We start from the raw sequence: 11,738 nt of genomic DNA, 5'->3' as shown, positions 1-11,738 counted from the left end.
CCTGAAGCACTTACCGACGAACCTGTTCATAATACTATTTTCTCTCTCATTTCCAGAGTATCTCATCATGATTATATACTATCTCAGATTCTAGATCTTATTCACCCACTCGTCCGAACTGACAATCATCCCGGTGTAATTGAAGAAGTCAACGAACTTCGCGCTCGAGTAATCAATTTGGAGAATATGGTGCAAAATTTACCAGCTTCAGAAACATCACCGGCACCTACAGTACCACCAGCATCAACACCAGTACCATCAACAATCCATGCCTCAACATCTCATTCTGTACCTCGAATATAATCATCGTTCTACGTATCGTTCTACATCATTTATCTTCATTCGACATGGCGACTATGTAATCTCTAATGTTTTAGAGATTATATATTCTTGTTCTAAAGGTAAATCAAATGAGTTTAATATCATATTGACTCATTAAATCCATGGTTACATATGAAGAAATATATATGTATATATGTTTTCATAAAGATTGTAATTAAAAAAAAAATTCTTTTTGTACAAACTGTTAATGGTGAAAATATTTTAACGGGTAGGTAATACCCTAAAAATATTTAGATTTCACATTAATAAGTTACACTGTACATTCTTCCAATCTGATTCAACAGTCATTTACTATCCTACTTACATCCACAGATATACGAATCCGTTCACCGCAGAATAACCATTTTCATTCAATTTCACATTCGGATTTTGACCTATCAGAATCCAACAAGTGGCATAATGAAGAAAACATTTGACAAAATAAAATTTGTTAGAAACAAACAAATTAACTATGAGAAAATTTGTTAAGAAACCACGCTAACGAAATCCTAGCTAACTGTTAATTCCGTATTATATTTTATTTATCGCAATTTAATTATCGCAATTTTAATTCTCGCAATTTTATTTGTCGTCATTTAATTTCTGTTATTTATTTTACGCACTTTATTTATTGTCATTTAAATACTGTTATTTACGCATTTTAAATATCGGGACACGTATACAAGGTTTTGACATATCATATCGACGCATTTATATATATTATTTGGAATAACCATAGACACTCTATATTCAGTAATGCTGGAGTTAGTTATACAGGGTTGAGGTTGATTCTATAATAATATATATATACTTTGAGTTGTGATCGAGTCTGAGACATGTATACAGGTCACGATACGTATTAAGTAATTCGAATATTATATATTAAACTATATATGCATCTTTTTGAACTGTTAACTGTGGACTATCAACTGTGGACTGCCAACATTGGACAATTAAAATGAATTAAAATATTGATTATAACATATGAAACTAAACATTTCTTCAAGTTTGCCACTTGATTTCATCTTAAACCTCGTTTGTATCTTGACGATTATAATCTAAAAATCAAAACCTTTCGTAATTCTTGAAAACACCTCAATCGAGAGGATGAACCAACCGCACTTCATCTACGTAAGAAGAGATTGATGTATATAGTTATGCACTTGAAAACTTTCGGAACCTGAATAAATGTTTAACACGTATCTGTGCTAATTCCTTTAGTGTTATTATTACCCAAAATAACTTGGTAATTCCTTTCAAAGTAGCAAATTTTGTCACAGCTCCAGCAAGTCAACTTCGACTTTTCAGTCGGACTGACCTTATTATAACCTTGATATATACGTTATCTGTGACGACCCGAGAAATTCCAACCTAATTTAAACTTAATCTTTATAAATTTTCGACACGATAAACAAAGTCTGTAATGATGAGTCTTAAAATCTCTGAACTGTTTATATATAACCTTTGATTAATTCCGAGGATTCACGAACAACTATTTGTAAATAAATAGGTAAATACATATGTAGATATAACAACAAATATAATATATATATAATATTTTGAATTAATAAAGTAGACTATAATTTATTTAAACTTAAAAAGTAAAAATAATAATTAGATCAATTAGGTTACTGATAAAATACATACATACATATATATATATATATATATATATATATATATATATATATATATATATATATATATATATATATATATATATATATATGTATATATATATATAAATGTATTATGAAAATATATTATATGTATGTATATAATATATAAATAACAAATGTTTGGTACAAAACATAATATGATATAAGACTATTAAATGTTATATAAATAATAAGATATAATGTTAACACATTAAACTTCTTGTAAATTAAAATATAATTACTATATCAAGTACCTAAATACTAATAATAATATTAGTATTAATAATATTAGTATATATAACATATAAATATGAAGTTTGTTAGGAAGAGTTGTTATAATATCATCATTATCAATTTTATTAATAACATTAATATTGTTATAATTAGTATTAGTAGTATCATCAAAATTATAATATGAAATTTACTATATGAAATTGTTTATATTATTATTGATATTATTATTATCATTAATATAACTACTAGTATTATTATTAGTGTTATTAATATTAATAATATTACTAAAAATAAACAATTGTATTATCAATATCCTTATTATTAGTTGTATTATTTTAGTGATATTATTATTATTATTAAGGGTTTTATTATAAACATTATTATTAGTAATTTTATTATTAATTATCAGTATTTTATTTTCAATTCAGTTATATTCACACCTCTGTAACACTAATCAGATAGAAACAAGTTTTTCAGATTCCAAATCGTACGAAATCAGGAAAATATGGACATCAAATTGTTATTTTATTTTAATTATCGTCCTTTTTGTCTATCAATTTGGAACTCTCGAATTGATTCATCAATACAAACAAAATGGAATCCACTAATAGTCCACTCCAATCCCATTATAATAGAGGGGCAGCAAATCACAGGAAAAAGGAAATTTATTTATTTTTTTTTTTTTTTAAAACCGATAACTCTGTTCTTGGTAAATTCTTTCATAATTCGAATTCAATTACCATTTCAAAATCTAAAAGTGCAGAGGTGTTTTAAATCATGTCATGAACGTTTCCTCAAAGTTTCAGATTCCAATTCATCAAATTGAGGGAGAATTTGAGAGTCAAATTGTGACGATCGCTCCAAATCCAAATGGACGAACACGTCATTTATTGATTTCATTGCGAGGTATTTGACCTCTATGTGATACGTTTTGTAACATTGCATTCGTTTGAAAAGGTATTTCATAAATGAATATATAAATTCCAGTTTTTTTTTACATCTGATGATTCCTACGTATAGACAATCACCATTTAAATGGTTTACAATAATACATCTGTTAACAATACAGTCAAAATAAGATACATGGTAATGGTTTGATGAATGCAAGTTTCTTGTATATAGCATGTATGACTCCAAGCACATAACTTGTATCACGTATGAGCAAACAGCGGAAGACTTCTAGAATCCTGAGAATAAACATGCTTCAAGTGTCAACACAAAGGTTGGTGAGTTCATAGTTTTAATATTACACATAATCCGTATATCAATGTGGATTACAAAAGTTCAGTTGTTTTATTCAAAACGTTTATCAATAGGTTTTACATAAAAGGTGAATCACAAGATTTCAGTTGTTTCATCCGAAACGTTTATCAATCAGTTCTACAAAATTGAGCACCCTGGTAACTAAACTTTAACGTTTATATAATTTGTACCCTTTGTATAATCATCTTAATAATACACGCAAACCAACGTGTACGCTTCTCAAATAGCATACGTCCGTTAAAAGGCTAGCGCTCTAGCTCGGACGGGGATGTCAAGCCCTATGGATCCATATACCACTACTCGCGCCCACCAGTTCTTATAACTGGCAGTTACTAGTTACCAAAGCTAAGGGATTTTCGGTTCAAACTCAGTGTAGAATTTAGTATGTACTTGTATCCATTGCGTTTAAAATAAAGTGCATATATTCTCAGCCCAAAAATATATTGAGTAAAAGGCATCATATGAAACTCACACTTTATAATTATTGTAAAACAGTTATTAAAGCATTTGCATGTATTCTCAGCCCAAAAATGTAAAGGGTAAAAGGGATCATATGAAACTCACACTTTATAATTATTGTAAAACAGTTGTTAAAGCATTTGCATGTATTCTCAGCCCAAAAATGTAAAGGGTAAAAGGGATCATATGAAACTCACGCATATAAATCTAGTATTTTCAGTATTTATAAACAGTCGCATGTATTCTCAGCCCAAAAATATATTGAGTAAAAGGGATCATATGAAACTCACAGTTTAATATTGATATACAATATTGCAGGAAAGCACGTAGACGCATCGGAGATGATAAACACGAGGTTTGATTCACAAAAATACCCCCGAACATTACCCATAATTTCCTTGGCAATAACCCATATTTTCCTTAGCTCTAGCTCGCTCGGAAACTCGTTTTGAAAATTACTTGGACAGCACTCCGTCGTAATATTTTTTTGTACATTATTATTTTTGTATCGCAAAAATAATAACACTAATAATAATAAAAAATAATAAGATTAATAATAATCTTATTAATAATAATAATAATAATAATAATAATAATAATAATAAATAATAAATAATATTACGGAGTATATATATATTTGTGTATGTGTGTGATTTAAATCGAGCGAAAACACTGAAATTTATAGATGTGGCCTGAAATCTGGAGTCATGCGACTCGCATGGAAATGGCCTTCTGGCCATGCGACTCGCATGAGGACCAGGGACAGCTCACATTGTTTTGGCTCCTAGCTTGTCGACATAATATAAAATAAATATAAATATATAAATAATTAATATAATTATTTATATATTATATTTTATTCTTGTGCATAGTAGACTAGATATTTTTGGTCCATTGCGTCGGGCGTTTCTTCTTGACTCGGGTCCCAGTTCCGGATTTTCAGACGTCCTTGCGTACTATTTTATATCGTATACTTTGCGTTCCGCAACTTGTACTCTTGTCATTTTTTAGACGTTCTTCATCAATAATTTGAACCTTTTTAATTGTATCTTGTACATTTTAGCATTTTGGACCTTTCCGTCTTCAATTCTTCGTTTTCGCCTTTTGTCTTCGCACTTATTAAATATAAACGAATATTACTTGAATATGGAACAATTACAACTAAAATCCTGTCTTTCTTGGGGGATAATGCTATGAAATATATGTTCCTTTTTAGCCTTATCAATAGCCTTAAATTATCCCTTAATTATATCACTCAAAGTGTATCTTAAACTTTCGAGTGTTTTGGTCATTTACTTCTATAAATCATCGTCTCGCTATTTGTTAAAATACATTTTTATAATAGTGTTTTACTGTAGCAAAGTTACTGTAGCAATTCACTGTAGCAAAGTCAATTTCACTGTAGCAAATAGTGATTTTCGAAAACACTGTAGCATTTTGAGTAATGTGGCAATTTGAAAACACTGTAACAAATTAGTGTTTAACTGGTTCATCTTAAATGCTTTAGTTAACTTATCTAAATATCAATTGAATCAATAAACGAATGTTACTATCGTTTATTATATATATGTATATATCTTTTTAATATACATAAATCAGTTTTTAAATACACATTGGAAGTTATTTATAAATAAATTTTAATAATAAATATTTCAACTTATCATATACATTCAAATAGATATTTAAACCAATAAGTTTAATGTACGGTATCAAACAATTAATACATTGTTACCTTTTCATGTTATAGTATATATGTATCTATTTACATATAATTGTTCTCGAATCGTCGAAAATAACCGAAGGGTATTTAAATATATAAAAGTAGTTCAAAAATTTTGAGATTCAGTTTTACAGACTTTGCTTATCGTGTCGAAAATGTTAATCATACAAAGATTAAGTTTAAATTTGGTCAGAAATTTCCGGGTCATCACACAAATATTTAAAACTAAAAAGTCAACATTTGTTCTTGGATCAAATTTGAGTTCGTGGTTATGTTTCGAAATCAATTAAGGTTTGAGATAGTTTTTAGGAATGAAATAGAATCTTTTTCATGTTATAATCCACATCTAAAACTTTCTAATTTTCTTAATCATTTTTTTTTTGTTTTAACACAGCGACGAGCTGTAGGTTCTTTTTTTTATTTATTTTATTTTTTTTTTTAAAACAAAGAATCCATTACAGGTAATTTATAGTTTAGTTTCAAGGTTTAACTCAAATCTTATTTCATTTTTACGATTTGGAATCTTTGGTCGATGGATTAATAAAAGAAGGAGATGAAGAAGAACATTAAACAGTTTCGGTATATAATTAAATTAGGATAGCTTACTCTCAGAAAAACAGACATGGAGACATGGTTAAGGGATAGTGCTGGGTTTCAGGAGGTCTCGGGTTCGATACTTGCGGGTGGTAATTTTTTTTTAAAATGCTCTTTGGAGGTAGTCTCCAAAACTAAAAATCTTTATTATTATTACTATTGTTATTTTTACTTGTAAATAAATTTTATTCATTCATATTATCATGATATTAAGTATTATTATTATTAGTAATATTATTGTTACTAATATTGAATTTATGATTAATATTATCATTTTTATTTTTATTATTATTATTATTATTATTATTATTATTATTATTATTATTATTATTATTATTATTATTATTATTATTATTATTATTATTATTATTATGACTATGACTGTTATTATATTAATGTCATGAAAATAATGCAAGTTATTATTATTTTCATAAATATTATTATTAGTATCATTAAAAATTTTCATTTTTCATTTTTGCTACTAGTATTATTATTATTAGTAAAGTATTATTATTAGTAGTAGTAAATCATTATTATTATAATTACAACACATAAATCTTTGTACACTATATATATATATATATATATATATATATATATATATATATATATATATATATATATATATATATATATATATATATATATATATATATATATATATATATATATATATATATATATAACATATACTTGAATTTTATTAATAATTCACATAACAAACTAATGATATTTCATAAATACAATACTAATAAGATATATATAAATACTTAGATATATTAATATCACTAGTTATATTAATATTGATCGTTCTAATTATATATACACAAAATATATATATATATATATATATATATATATATATATATATATATATATATATATATATAATATAATTTAAGATATAATATAAGTATACGTTTTAAAATGGAATTTAGAATAAATTCTACAAAATTATAAATATACAAATAATACATATTAATAAATGAAACTTTGTGATTTACATTATACGTATTAATGAATACACAATTGTTATAGGTTCGTGAATCCGAGGCAAATCCTGCATTGTTCAATATAGTCATATGTATTTTTACTACAAAATACATTAGGTGAGTTTCATTTGAATCCCTTTTACTCTTTACATTTTTGGGACTGAGAATACATGCAAATGCTTTATTAACTGTTTTACAATATTTATATGTGTGAGTTTCATTATTCCCTTTTTATATACATTTTGGGGCTGAGAATACATGCAAAATGCTTTATCAATTGTTTTACAATATTTATATGCGTGAGTTTCATTAATCCCTTTTTAAATGCTTTTGCAATATATATTTTTGGGACTGAGAATACATGCGCTGTTTTTATAACTATTTTACGAAATAGACACAAGTAATTGAAACTACATTATATGGTTGAATGATCGAAATCGGATATGCCCCTTTTTATTAAGTCTGGTAATCTAAGAATTAGGGAACAGACACCATAATTGACGCGAATTCTAAAGATAGATCTATCGGGCCCAAAAAGCCCCATCCAAAGCACCGGATGCTTTAGTACTTCAAAAGTTATATCATGTCCGAAGGAGGATCCCGGAATGATGGGGATATTCTTATATGCATATTGTGAATGTCGGTTACCAGGTGTTCAATCCATATGAATGATATTTTTGTCTCTATGTATGGGACGTATATTTATGAGAACTAAAAATCTTGTGGTCTATTAATTGATGGAAATGATAAGTGATGTTAAACTAATGAACTCACCAACCTTTTGGTTGACACTTTAAAGCATGTTTATTCTCAGGTGTTAAAGAAATCTTTCGCTGTGCATTTGCTCATCTTAAAGATATTACTTGAAGTCATTCAGGACATATTTTAAAAGACGTTGCATTCGAGTCATTGCGTTCATCAAGTTTATTATTAAGTCAATTATAATTAGATATATTATGAAATGGTATGCCTGCCGTCAACTTTCGATGCAATGAAAGATTGTCTTTTCAAAAACGAATGCAATGTTTGTAGAATGTATTATATAGAGGTCAAGTACCTCACGATGTAATCAACTGTTGTGAATCGTTTATAATCGATATGGACGTTGTCCGGATGGATTAGGACGGGTCATTTCATTATCTTTTCGCCTTCGATACCGGGAAACCTTTTATATTCCACCATATTACCATCAGCGTTTAATCATCTAAAAACACAATTCTCTTGAAACCACTGCGGTTCGATAACCGATGATTCAGATATGGAAGCACTAAATGCAGAGGGAACAGCAAAAATTGTAGATGGTATAAACGGTCAAAAGTTTGATGATAAAGAAGGGAGTGTTTGGAAAGCTCGATAGAAAATTTGGTACTAAAAAATGGATTGAGCTAACCATGAAGGAGACCAAGGACATATACAAGGACCAAACCCTATATTTAAAGAATCCTAATGATTCTGTATCCGATGAAATCTTTAAAAAATATCTTGCTCCATACTCATGTTAAAATCTTGCGGAAAATCTTTTTTTCATCAACCTTCGATCTTAGAAGTTCCAAAATATCGTCATAAATATCTTCGATATTTCTGAAGATATTTTCATATCTATCCTTATCTGAAATTAGTTATCTTTTCACGTCATCTGTATTACCCCATAAAGGAAACTGTCCAGTTTCTATATTCTGTAAACCTTCAAGTTTAAAATATGAATGTTATTGAAGTAGTGTTGGGAACTGAAGCATGAGTTAGTAAAATATAATGACACTTGATCAACGTGATTATATTATAGTAAGTCATGCTGAGTTTCTAATAAAACGTGATGATGGTTCACAGTAGATCATGCCATTATCATGTGTCATGTTACACAACTCTTTCATTCTACTTAACCTCCGAACATATCAAGAAAAATATATTCTTGATAGTTCTATCTTCTGTAATTCTGGTAATTTAACCAATCAAATCGTGCTATTACAATCCTTCTGCTTGGTATATTATGATCATTCAAAATTTCATACATATGAATTCTGGACCATTATTCACTTGACTTGGAGTAAGAAAGAGAAAACAAGAGCATGGAGCTCCGAAATAAAAAGAAAAATATAAAGCCGATCACAAACATAGAAATCACAAACCGTGTATATAAATGTGTATAACAACATAAAGACACGGGATAATGAAAAACACTATAACCCCAAGGTAATGGTAGAAGTTAACAGAATTCCTCCGGTGAAAGTTGAAAAAGGAGGATGATTGTTGCGATAGTAAGGATAAGGACAAGGATCGAAACTGGATTAAGCATTTTCACAATCTTTTGAAATTGAGAATTAAGTATAGGAATGGTAAAAATAATGGAACGGAAGAAATTCATTTATAGTAGAGATACCAAACAAAGTAAGCGGGACAGATTCATCGCATTTAATTAAAGAGATCCTAATTTTCTTAAATCTCGAAGAATCAGATCTTTTAGATTTCGAAGATTTTCTTTAAATCCCTTGAATTCCGGAAATCCACCATGACTACATCAAAAGTTAAATCTCTGTCTCAATCTGTTGTGACAGCTTCACTCGTACGCTTCACATAATCGAATCGTTTTATCTATATTAGTCAATAATAATAAAACTCTATTTATCAACTCGTATTCGTCATGAAAACATTTTTATTGTCAGTCATGACCATCCCAATCAAATTTCAGGACGAAATTTCTTTAACGGGTAGGTCCTGTGACGACCCGAAAATTTCCGACCAAATTTAAACTTGATCTTCATATGATTTCGACACGATGAGCAAAGTTTATAATGTTAAGTCTCGAAAATTTTGGAACTATGTTCATGTATTCAATTACCCTTCGACCATTTCCGACGATTCACGAACAATTGTTGTAATATTATATAGTTATTACATAATTAATAATATGTAATATTAATACAAGATAAAAGATAATTGCTATTACTTATTATTAATATTAATATCAATGTTATTAATTTTATATAAATAAAATTGGATACATTTAATTACTAATCTTATTGATATCATTACTACTTTCTTTATTATTAATATTAATATTATATATTAAATTTTTTATAAATTTAAGATTATAACTATCAAAATAAATACTAAAAATAAATATTACTATAAGAATGATAAAATTTATTATTTAGTTGTAATTAGTTATTAGGATTAATACTATTATTGATATTATTACTTTATTAATTATAATTACCATTATTATTAAAATTATTATTAATATTATCATAAAGATAATACAATTTTTCATAAATATCATTAACAATATCATTTTTGCTTATTATTATTATTATTAATTATATAATTATTATTATTATTATTATTAATATTATTATTACTTATCTATTTAATTATTTATTAATACCAAATAGATATCAATCAGATATATATGTAAATAGAATCTGTTTCATATCACAATCATATGGTACTAATTTGTTTCCTGTCTGTAATTGATGCTATCGAATCCATAACATAACAAATTCAGTTGAGGGTTGTATTCATCTTTTAATTTTTTTTTATTTTTCTTGTACCTGATGATTCCTCCTGTCTAAGATCGATTCATATAACAAACAAGTAATTCCAGCTGATAAGATTTCATTGGACTTTACATTTTCAACTAAATCACTTACAACCCTCGTTACAACATAGCTCGAACACTTTCTTTATTATGATATTTCCAGTATCCAAATCCACTCTCAAATATCCATTTCATACTTTAACAAGAATTAAATTCTCTATCTCACACACTATATAACATATAACATAATATACACTTATACTTACATTTATACTTACATGTAACCCTTATGAAACCATCAATCACAACCCACCTCACCTTGTTGCTAATCGTTGCGACTACTCTTCTTCTGTTATCTTATCTATACAAAACCACAAACCATTATCAAATGATGCAACTCATACTTCTGTCTTCCATTTGATTTCGAACCCAAAACCACTTTCCACCACCTTGATGCCACTTCAAAGCTATTTAAATATCATCACGACCCTTTCCATTATCAAACTGTTGCGTAGCAGCTTATTTTCACTTATGTCTTCCCATGTTTACGTGCCATAAACCACAAACCATCCATGATCACCTCCATTTCGGTTCGAATGATTAATCATTACCTTCGAATATTAATCACGATCGACTACCACATGAAATCACCACAACAATACCGCCACCTTCTCTCTCTCTTTCTTCTTTTTGAGTTCCCTCTTCGTGAACTTATCACTTACAACCATCACCTCATTGTTTTATTTCTTTTTCTTTCCTTCCTATTGCAGTTCGTTTTCAAACTAACACAAGAAAAAAATGAGTTAATGTGTTTACAAGTTTAATGAGATGTCAAGATAGATATAGAATATTAGTGCTAGATCAATTATGTAAGTGGGGCAAGGTTTAGAGCTTCATGGCCAACAAAAGTTGATAAGTTAGTGGTTCTTGCAAGCTGTACGAATTTGATATACAATTTTTTT

This window comes from Rutidosis leptorrhynchoides, chromosome 11 (assembly GCF_046630445.1).
Source record: "Rutidosis leptorrhynchoides isolate AG116_Rl617_1_P2 chromosome 11, CSIRO_AGI_Rlap_v1, whole genome shotgun sequence".
NCBI classification, from domain to species: domain Eukaryota; kingdom Viridiplantae; phylum Streptophyta; class Magnoliopsida; order Asterales; family Asteraceae; genus Rutidosis; species Rutidosis leptorrhynchoides.
The sequence above is the reverse complement of the archived record's forward strand: the minus strand, read 5'-3'. Positions refer to the sequence as shown.